We start from the raw sequence: 10,990 nt of genomic DNA on the forward strand, positions 1-10,990 counted from the left end.
CGGTCATCCTCTCCTTAATACAGTGCAGTCGCCCTGTCCCATGTGCAGAAAAACACCCCCAAAGCATGATGCTACCACCCCCATGCTTCACAGTAGGGATGGTGTTCTTGGGATGGTACTCATCATTCTTCTTCCTCCAAACACGTTCAGTGGAATTATGACCCAAAAGTTCTATTTTGGTCTCATCTGACCACATGACTTTCTCCCATGACTCCTCTGGATCATCCAAATGGTCATTGGCAAACTTAAGACATGCCTGGCATGTGCTGGTTTAAGCAGGGGAACCTTCCGTGCCATGCATGATTTTAAACCATGACGTCTTAGTGTATTACCAACAGTAACCTTGGAAACGGTGGTCCCAGCTCTTTTCAGGTCATTGACCAGCTCCTCCCGTGTAGTTCTGGGCTGATTTCTCACCTTACTTAGGATCATTGAGACCCCACGAGGTGAGATCTTGCATGGAGCCCCAGTCCGAGGGAGATTGACAGTCATGTTTAGCTTCTTTCATTTTCTAATGATTGCTCCAACAGTGGACCTTTTTTCACCAAGCTGCTTGGCAATTTCCCCGTAGCCCTTTCCAGCCTTGTGGAGGTGTACAATTTTGTCTCTAGTGTCTTTGGACAGCTCTTTGGTCTTGGCCATGTTAGTAGTTGGATTCTTACTGATTGTATGGGGTGGACAGGTATCTTTATGCAGCTAACGACCTCAAACAGGTGCATCTAATTTAGGATAATAAATGTAGTGGAGGTGGACATTTTAAAGGCAGACTAACAGGTCTTTGAGGGTCAGAATTCTAGCTGATAGACAGGTGTTCAAATACTTATTTGCAGCTGTATCATACAAATAAATAGTTTAAAAATCATATATTGTGATTTCTGGATTTTTTTTTTAGATTATGTCTCTCACAGTGGACATGCACCTACGATGACAATTTCAGACCCCTTCATGATTTCTAAGTGGGAGAACTTGCAAAATAGCAGCGTGTTCAAATACTTATTTTCCTCACTGTATATGCTGATGTTCACTTGTTGAACACAATGTATTTGGTTTCATAATAATGAACTTCAAACATGTTTTGTTTCAATTTTTAGAAGCAAAGTTATGCCACATGTCTCATCAGTCAGTCAGAGACCATGTTTTGTTGGCATTTCATTCTTAAAGGGCATGACATCATATTAATTATGCTGCCTTTCAAATTAGGGGGTGTGGCCAATTTCTAGACTATATAAAGCAGAGCCACTTGCAAAACATTTATTTAAAAATTTTATAGTTATAGTTTTACTTAAACTATGTAGATATTAGATAAACATTTTATTCATGAATGTGACGGAGTTAAATCTCTCTGATATCTGTGAGCATTTCTCCTGTCCAGAGAGATCTGTATCTCCTGCAGTTTATATCTTACTGTACGTGTGTTCAGCTGCTGTGGTTCTTCTAACAGTGTGTGGAAATCTGCCCATCATCATCTCTGTTCTTCACTTCAAGCAGCTTCACACGCCGACCAACATGCTCGTGTTCTCACTGGCCGTGTCGGATTTCCTCGTTGGAGCTTTACTCATGCCATCTATGTTAATCTGGATTATTGAAACATGCTGGATTTTTAACAGAGGTTTCTGCACCATCTTTTGGTTTATTGGTGGATTCCTCACAATCATATCAATTAACAATGTCAGTCTGATTGCTGTGGATAGGTATTTGGCTCTGTCACACCCGTTTCTTTACATGAACAGAGTATCGTTGAGGATCAGTTGTATTGTAATTATTTTTGACTGGTGTGTAGTATTGGCCTATAGCTTAGCGCTCTTATATTTCAATGCAAACTTCACAAGTGTAATGTGTCCTGGAAAGTGTTTTGTGTTCATGAATGAGGTTGGGACTGTAATTGACCTTGTAATATCATTTATATTTCCACTTTCTGTCATAATCATATTGTACAGTCGGGTTTTTCTGATCGCTAAGAAACACGCCACTGCTATCAGAGAGCTTAATAATCACACACGACCTCAAACACAGAAAATCACCTCCCACTCCATGAAATCTGAGAGAAAAGCAGCCAAAGTCCTCGGGATTTTAGTGTCTGTGTTTCTGGTGTGTTTACTTCCGTATTTTATTTACAGTTTATTAGGTGACGTTATTAAATTACAAATAGAAATAATTCATGAACTCATGATGGTGGTTTTTCTGAATTCCACCATTAATCCATTTATTTACGCTCTGTTTTATCCGTGGTTTAGGAGGTGCTTTAAATTAATTATAACTCTGCAGATATTCCAAACAGATTCTTCATTAATTAATGTTCTTTCATGAAAATACTTTTCGGTTCCTTACGATGATGTTTTTACATATTCATATTATAAACCATTCAAACTTCTATCAAAAATTCAATTATAACCTCCACAATACTATTTTCTCCACTAGCAGCATTTGCCCTTCAAATATTTATAACGAAATTCAATTGAAATATAAGGAGTTTGTTTGTAGATTAATTATTACTTCCACAGTGAATATTTTATATTATATATGTTTATCTTGAGAGTGTCATTTCCTTATGAAAATGTTAGACATCTTTATGAGATAATAAAGAATAATGGTAATGTTTGTTTATTTATTTATTTATTTTACTACTAATTGTCTCATTAAGATGTTCATTGGGAGTGACGACGATGGACAGGATTAGAAATTAGTTTATTAGAGGGACAGCACATGTAGGACGTTTTGGAGACAAGGTGAGGGAGGTGAGATTGAGATGGTTTGGACATGTGCAGAGGAGGGACATGGGGTATATCAGTAGGAGAATGCTGAGGATGGAGACACCAGGAAGGAGGAAAAGAGGAAGACCAAGGAGCAGGTTTATGGATGTGGTGAGGGAAGACATGCAGGTAGTTAGTGTGAAAGAGGCAGATGTAGAGGACAGGGGGGTATGGAGACGGATGATCCGCTGTGGCGCCCCCTAATGGGAGCAGCCAAAATAAGAAGAAGAAAACTAATTGTCTCATTCCTGGAAAAGTTTAAACCTCCTCCTCCAATGTTCCTGGTTTTACTCCCTTTCCACTTGGTCTCCTGAACACACAACATCTCTACCTTTCTCCTCTCCATCATATCAGCTCTCTCTCTCCCTTTACCAGTCATAGTACCAACATTTAAAGTACCAACCTGAACCTCCACTCTTCTACACTGCTAAATAACCTGCGCAAGTCAGGGGCTCACGAGAGTACATTCAAGATAAGTTCATATTAGGAACTAAAGAGGAGGCTGCTATAGCCAAGTCCAAGTCAGTGGCCAAGAAGGAGGCCCCCCAAGCCAAGTCAAAGGCCCAGGAGGAGGCCCCTCAATCCAATTCAGTGGCCAATGAGGGTTCCCTTTAAAAAAAATCAATGGTTCATGAGGGGACCCCTTAAATCGAGGTCATGCCAGGGCCCTATAAGTAGGCTCTTCCAGCTGATTCTAAGTATAGCTAAGTTCAATCCAAGTCAAGATCAAGCAAGTGCCTATTAGTGGGCCTTTTTAGCCATGGCTGTGCACCAGGTGGCCTCCGAAGCCCCATTTTAAGATCTCTCTGAGCAAGTGGTGGCCTCCCAAGACACATTTGAGGTTGCTGTGCCAGGGGACCATGTCATGGCCTCCTTTCATGACCTGCTGAACCCAGGGGGTGATTGCACCATGTCTCACCAGGAACCGTTCATGCTAGGGGGCATCCTGCTCCCACGTCACACATCATGACAGAGGCTGGCAGTACGGCCTCCTTCCAGGAACTTGTCCTCAGACATCCCAACAAAAACACTGTCTATAGGTCACATGGCATTTTCACATCATCTTATACAATTCATACTTTTTAGACATGTCTGACAGCCATGTAACAAATGTGTTTAACTTTTCATGGAGGAGTTTTTTGTGTCATTCTTTATAAATATAATTAACTGACATTAGCGATATATATGCTGATGTTCACTTGTTGAACACAATGTATTTGGTTTCATAATAATGAATTTAAAACATGTTTTGTTTTAATTTTTAGAAGCAAAGTTATGCCACATGTCTCATCAGTCAGTCAGAGACCATGTTTTGTTGGCATTTCATTCTTAAAGGGCATGACATCATATTAATTATGCTGCCTTTCAAATTAGGGGGTGTGGCCAATTTCTAGACTATATAAAACAGAGCCACTTGCAAAACATTTATTTAAAAATTTTATAGTTATAATTTTACTTAAACTATGTAGATATTAGATAAACATTTTATTCATGAATGTGATGGAGTTGAATCTCTCGGATCTCTGTGAGCATTTCTAATGGGTCCTGAAAGAGAGGCCATGACTGATTACATCTTGGAGTCCTTCGCTTTTGGAATCATCCACCCTTCCTCCTCAGAATGCATACAATATGCAGAATGTCTTTGTACACTTTAACATTAGAGTTTATTCTTCAATTGAACTAAGAAGCCTAAGAATTGTTCTCCCGCATTTTATTTCCACTTGTAAATACATCAAGCTCCATTAGGACACGAATGAACTCCAGGCTTCCTCACCAACCTACTGCCATAACATAATTTGTTCCTAGACCTAGATGCCTTGTCATAACCATAGATGTGCAACCCTAAATGCCTGGGAATGATTTATACTCTAAATTCTTTGGTATAACATTCGATGCCTTGGAGTAATCTTCAATACTTAAACTGTGAGCAGATTTCATGGCCTTTGGTTGGGTTCGATGTATTTTTTTTCTATTAATGTTTTCTTAATTGCTGGATTCTTGGGAGAAGTTTCTACATCTGTTTTTGGTTGCTTGGTGGATACTTTTTGTTCTTATCCTTCTATAATGTTGCTCTGATCTCTGTGGATCGCTATTTGGCTCTTTCCAAACCATTTTTCTACACAAACACAATCTCCACAGGGACTATGGGGGCTGCCTACGCTTTCAATTATATAGACACGTCTGAACTCATCTTTACAGTCTGAAGGTAAATTATGGAATTTTAAAGCATGAATGTGACTCTCACTCTTCTTTTTCTTTCGGCTGCTCCCATTAGGGGTCGCCACAGCAGATCATCTGTCTCCATACCCCCCTGTCCTCTGCATCTGCCTCTTTCACACCAACTACCTGCATGTCTTCCCTCACCACATCCATTAACCTCCTCCTTTGCCTTCCTCTTTTCCTCCTACCTGGTGGATCCATCCTCAGCATTCTTCTACCAATATAATTCATGTCCCTCCTTTGCACATGTCCAAACCATCTCAATCTCGCCTCCCTCACCTTGTCACCAAAACATCCTACATGCGCTGTCCCTCTAATAAACTAATTTCTGATCTTGTCCATCCCCATCACTCCCAACGAAAACCTCAACATCTTCAGCTCTGCTACCTCCAGCTCCACCTCCTGTCTTTTACTTAATGTCTCTAACCATACAACATCTCAGGTCTCACCACAGTCCTATAAACTTTCCCTTTCATTCTTGCAGATACCCTACTATCACAAATCACTCCTGTCATTCTTCTCCACCCACTCCACCCTGCCTGCACTCTTTTCTTTACTTCTCTAACACACTCTCCATTACTTTGCACTGTTGACCCCAGGTACCTGAACTCCTTCACCTTTTCCAGCTCTTCTTTCTTCAACCGTATCACGCCATTGCCCTCCCTCTCATTCACACACATGTACTCTGTCTTACTCCTACTGACTCTCATTCCCCTTCTCTCCAACGCATATCTCCACCTCTCCAGGCTCTTCTCAACCTGCTCCCTACTCTCACCACAAATGACAATATCATCCGCAAACATCATAGTCCAGGGAGACTCCTGTCTGACCTCGTCCGTCAACCTGTCCATCACCACTGCAAACAGGAAAGGGCTCAGGGCCGATCCTCGATGCAGTCCAACCTTCACCCTGAACCAGTCTGTCGTACCTACTGCACACTTCACTGCCGTCACACTGTCCTCATACATGTCCTGCACCACCCTCACATACTTCTCTGACACACCAGACTTCCTCATACAATACCACAACTCCTCTCTCGGCACCCTGTCGTACGCTTTCTCTAAATCCACAAATACACAATGCAATTCCTTCTGTCCTTCTCAGAATCAGAATCAGAATCAGAATCAGGTTTAATTGGCCAAGTGTGTTGACACACACAAGGAATTTGGTTCCAGCTGTTAGTGACTCTCAAAAGTACAGACATAAATAAAACCTATACATGACAAAACAGACAAGACAAAAACAGACTGTACAAGACAATACAAGACAATACAGACAATACAGACAATGTGAGACAGTATAGACAGTGTGGGTATTAAATAAGGATACAGATCAGTAATGTACATAAAGTGTCTTCTCTATACTTCTCCATCAACATCCTAATAGCAAATAAGGCATCTGTGGTGCTCTTCTTTGGCATGAAACCATACTGTTGCTCACAGATTGTCACCTCTTCTCTCAGCCTGGCTTCCACTACTCTTTCCCATAACTTCATGGTGTGACTGATCAACTTAATTCCCCTATAGTTACTGCAGGTCTGCACATCTCCTTTATGCTTAAAGATCGGTACCAGCACACTTCTTCTCCATTCCTCAGGCATCTTCTCACCTTCCAAAATCCTGTTAAACAACCTGGTCAAAAACTCCACTGCCATCTCTTCTAAACATCTCCACGCTTCTACCGGTATGTCATCTGGTCCAACCGATTTTCCACTCTTCATCCTCTTAATCGCTGCTCTCACTTCCTCCTTACTAATCCTATCTACATCCTGCTTCACCAACTCCACATCATCCAACCTTCTCTCTCTCTGATTTTCCTCATTCATCAGCTGCTCAAAATACTCCCTCCATCTTCTCAACACACTCTCCTCACTAGTCAACACATTTCCCTCTCCATCCTTTACTGCTCTAACTTGCAGTACATCCTTCCTAGCTCGGTCCCTCTGCCTGGCCAATCGGTATAAATCCTTTTCTCCTTCCTTAGTGTCCAACCTCTTATTCAGCTCCTCATATGCCTTTTCCTTGGCAACAGTAGCCCAATTTCCACCGGTACCCTGTCGGCTAACGATACCTGTGGCGGTCGTTGTTAACCCGGGCCTCGACCGATCCGGTATGAAATTCTTATTTGTGATCCGCATATTTGATTTGGCACATGTTTTACGCTGGATGCCATTCCTAACGCACTTCTCCCCATTTACCCGGGCTTGGGACCGGCACTAAGAGTGCACTGGATTGTGCATCCATAATGGCTGGGTTGAATGTGACTCTCACTCATTGACTTGAAATGAATAATGTGGTTTGCATGTTCGTAAGGCTTTAATAATGATAATATGATAATATGAGCATGGCCTTAATGCAATTTGAGAGAAAGTATGAATGAGGTAGAACTGGCTAAGAAATTTCAGCACTGTGAAACACTGAAGTTGCTGGTCCAGATTCGATTTACAGCAATATTTTTTCAGGCCTGTATTGTATATTGCAAAAAAAAAAAATCTTTATTCTTTCGGCTGCTCCCATTAGGGGTCCTCACAGCCGATCATCCGTCTCCATTTGATATTAAAATGCATTCATTATTGGGTTTTTTTAATGCAGTGAACATTTTAAATAGAATTTATTCAACAGGCAAACATTTCATACTAATTTTGGATGAATACAAAGGTTTGTCCCCATAATGCATGCACAACACCGTTGTTTTGGGACAGCAGATCAAATAATTAAAGTACATAAAGTGCAAGAGCCAACCTGTCAAGAAGAATGGAGGATGCCAAGCACAAATACATACTACCGATAGAGGACATTTTTAACACGTCTGACCCCTAATAATACTGTATCTTGCAAGACATTCATGTTTGAATAGACTACAAGCCAACTAGCAAGGATCAGTATGCAAATATAAAGAGGTAAGCATACGGTTAACAGACAAAGAAAATAGAGACAAGCATACAAGTACATACCACCCCAGCAAAGTGACAACCAAAATCCAAAAAAAACAATCAGACAAAGTAACAAAAGAAACCGAAAGTAAAAGGTAGGAAAGATACAGAACTGCACCTGAAACAAACTACAAAACTTACTTTTAAGCACAATAAGTGTTTTGGGAAAATTTGAAGTCTCAAGGTAGAATTATGAAAATAAAGATTGGACCTCAACAGATGTTAGAAGGGAATAAAAGAAAAAAACAGTGCGGCGGTAGACCCCTGACAGGAACTCCCTCCCAAACAGGGTGTCGGATGTCTAATTTCTTGATGAGCTCAGGGTCTAAGATGTCTCGGAAGGTTACCCAGGAGTGGTTCTCCATACTGTAACCCTCCAAGTCCACCAGATGCATGGTGATCTCTGAATGCAGTAATCTCTGCAAACGACATGAGTCCAGGATCTCCAGTATCTGGTGCACTGTGTAGGCCGGCGGACCCCTGATGATGCATTGGCGGGAGAATACATCCTTAAGGCGGTGGTCTCTAAGATCTCGGGAGGGCCTGGTAGGGACTCAAGGTACTCAGGTAGCAAGGCAGAAGAGCCCCCAGGGCTTTTTTCATGCTTAAAGCTGGACAGTCATATAAAGCATTCCACTGCATGTCATACTCATACTGACCACTGGATGGCACCTCATTGCAAAGAACTCTCTGAGGATTTGAGAATTAGAATTGTTGCTTTCAAAGATGCAGAGGCTGTAAGAAGATCAGTAACTCCCTGAAACTGAGCTACAGTATAATGTCCAGGGTCATACAGAGGTTTTCCAAGAGGGGTTCCACTCGGAACAGGCTTCGCAAGGGTCCATCAAAAAAGTTGAGTCCTCGTACTGTGCATCAGGTGCAGAAACTGCTTAAAAAAAAAGATGCATGAGTTCTGCACCATTGCTTTACACGTTGCAGAGGTGGAAAGTCCACTCGTTTGAGCACTGACTGTACACCTCACACTGCAACCAGTCAGTTTTTAGGCCGTCATCCCAGAAGGGGCCTCTTCTGAAGCTGCTCACAAGAAATCCCACAACAGTTTGCTGAAAACAACTTGTCCAAGAGCTTGAATTACTTACTCTAATATGACTAAGATAAACTTGTTTGGCGAAAATGATGTCCAGAATATGTGTCAATGCCCGGGTGAGAAGTACCTAGAAAATTGCCTATTCCCAATAGTCAAGCATAGTGGTATTAGTGGTAGTAGTATTATTCAGATCAAGTAGGATTGACTTCCATGGTCAAATAATCAGACGCAGTGTCTGATTATTTGACCATGGAAGTCAAGCCTAATTGATCTGAAGTCTTTCCAAACAGATATATTGCAAAATACTACTACCACTAATACCACTATGCTTGACTATTGGCAATGGACTATTTTCTAGGTACTTCTCACCAGGGCATTGACACATATTCTGGACATAATTTCGACAAACAAGTTTATCTTAGTCTAGGGATAAATATCATAATGATATTAAGACAACAAACTAAACAGCAAATCTGTCTGAGATGTATAAGACCAGACATTCAGCACAAATTGTTTTTGCAAGTTACTTTACAAATGTTTTCTTTATCCACACTAGAAGACACAAACATTTATTTGGGTTTTTTTGTGGGGGCTCCATGTTTTATTAATGTCCCTAGATTCTATGAATGCTTTCTTATTTAAAAATTTAGAAAACAAAAGTTGTTATTGTTCTGTGCTTAATACCTTCTGTGGTCTTTGGTGTCCCCAAGGCATGACATTGTGCTGTCAGTCAGACTTAGGAGGCATGCTTCATCATTCCAAACTACTGTATATAAAAAGCTACATGACCTTATAATTCATTTGACCATAATGTGACATTTTGAACAATGCATGTCTTCATGAACCTGACCGAGTTTAACCAGTCTAATCTCTGTGTAAATTTCTCCTGTCCAGAGAGATCTGTATCTCCTGCAGTTTATATCTTACTGTACATGTGTTCAGCTGTTGTGGTTCTTCTAACAGTGTGTGGAAATCTGCTCGTCATCATCTCTGTTCTTCACTTCAAACAGCTTCACACTCCGACCAACATGCTTGTGCTCTCACTGGCCGTGTCGGATTTCTTTGTGGGTGCTTTTGTGATGCCGCCGGCATTAATCTGGACGATGGAGTCATGCTGGATCTTTGATACGGGTTACTGCATCTGTTTTTTGATGACCTCTTATTTTCTAACAAGTCTGTCTATCTATAATGTCGCTCTGATCGCTGTGGATCGCTATCTGGCTCTTTCAAACCCCTTCCTCTACGCAAACACAATCTCCAGTAAGACAATGTGTACTGTGGTTTCTTCTAACTGGGTTGTGTGTCTGGTGTATACCACAGCATTTTATTACTTTAATGGAAGCTTTTCAAGCTATTTACGGTGTCCTGAAGATTGTTATCTTTTCCTGAATGAGGTTTTATTTGCAGTTGATCTTGTTGTAACATTTATTTTTCCACTTTCTGTCATAATCATATTGTACAGTCGGGTTTTTCTGATTGCTAAGAAACACGCCACTGCTATCAGAGAGCTTAATAATCACACACGACCTCAAACACAGAAAATCACCTCCCACTCCATGAAATCTGAGAGAAAAGCAGCCAAAGTCCTCGGCATTTTAGTGTCTGTGTTTCTGGCGTGTTTACTTCCATATTTTATTTACAGTTTATTAGGTGACGTTATTGAACTACAGAGAGAAACTTTTCAGAAGCTTGCGATTGTGCTTTATCTGAATTCCTCCATTAATCCGGTTATTTACGCTCTGTTTTATCCGTGGTTTAGGAGGTGCATTAAATTAATTATAACTCTGAAAATATTCCAAACAGACTCTGCATTAATTAATGTTCTTTCATAAATGTGTTTTATATTTTTGAGACAAAAGTGTCACATCTTTGGATATTTGCTTCTTAGATTTGAAGCAATTAGGATCTGATAGAAGTTCAGGCTCATCTTTTACAGAATGGGATTAACAAACAAATTGCAATGGACATTTATATAGTACCTTTAATTTTATAACCTCAAGTAAGTGAAGAATGAGAATCTGAAATGTTAGGATTATTTTA

The 10,990-nt window shown here is 40.7% G+C and overlaps 2 pseudogenes across 2 annotated transcripts; both read left to right on the forward strand.

Annotated features, from left to right (window-relative positions):
* The first annotated feature begins 1,317 nt into the window (after positions 1-1,317).
* Positions 1,318-2,307, forward strand: LOC310722184 (trace amine-associated receptor 13c pseudogene; annotated as a pseudogene). The gene has a single exon. The product of its transcript is annotated as a trace amine-associated receptor 13c pseudogene (transcript).
* Positions 2,308-9,789: 7,482 nt separating this feature from the next.
* On the forward strand, positions 9,790-10,782 carry LOC310722163 (trace amine-associated receptor 13c pseudogene; annotated as a pseudogene). The gene has a single exon. The product of its transcript is annotated as a trace amine-associated receptor 13c pseudogene (transcript).
* Positions 10,783-10,990: the final 208 nt, after the last annotated feature.

Source organism: Silurus aristotelis, assembly GCF_946808225.1.
Source record: "Silurus aristotelis genome assembly, chromosome: 28".
Classification (NCBI taxonomy): Eukaryota; Metazoa; Chordata; class Actinopteri; order Siluriformes; family Siluridae; genus Silurus; species Silurus aristotelis.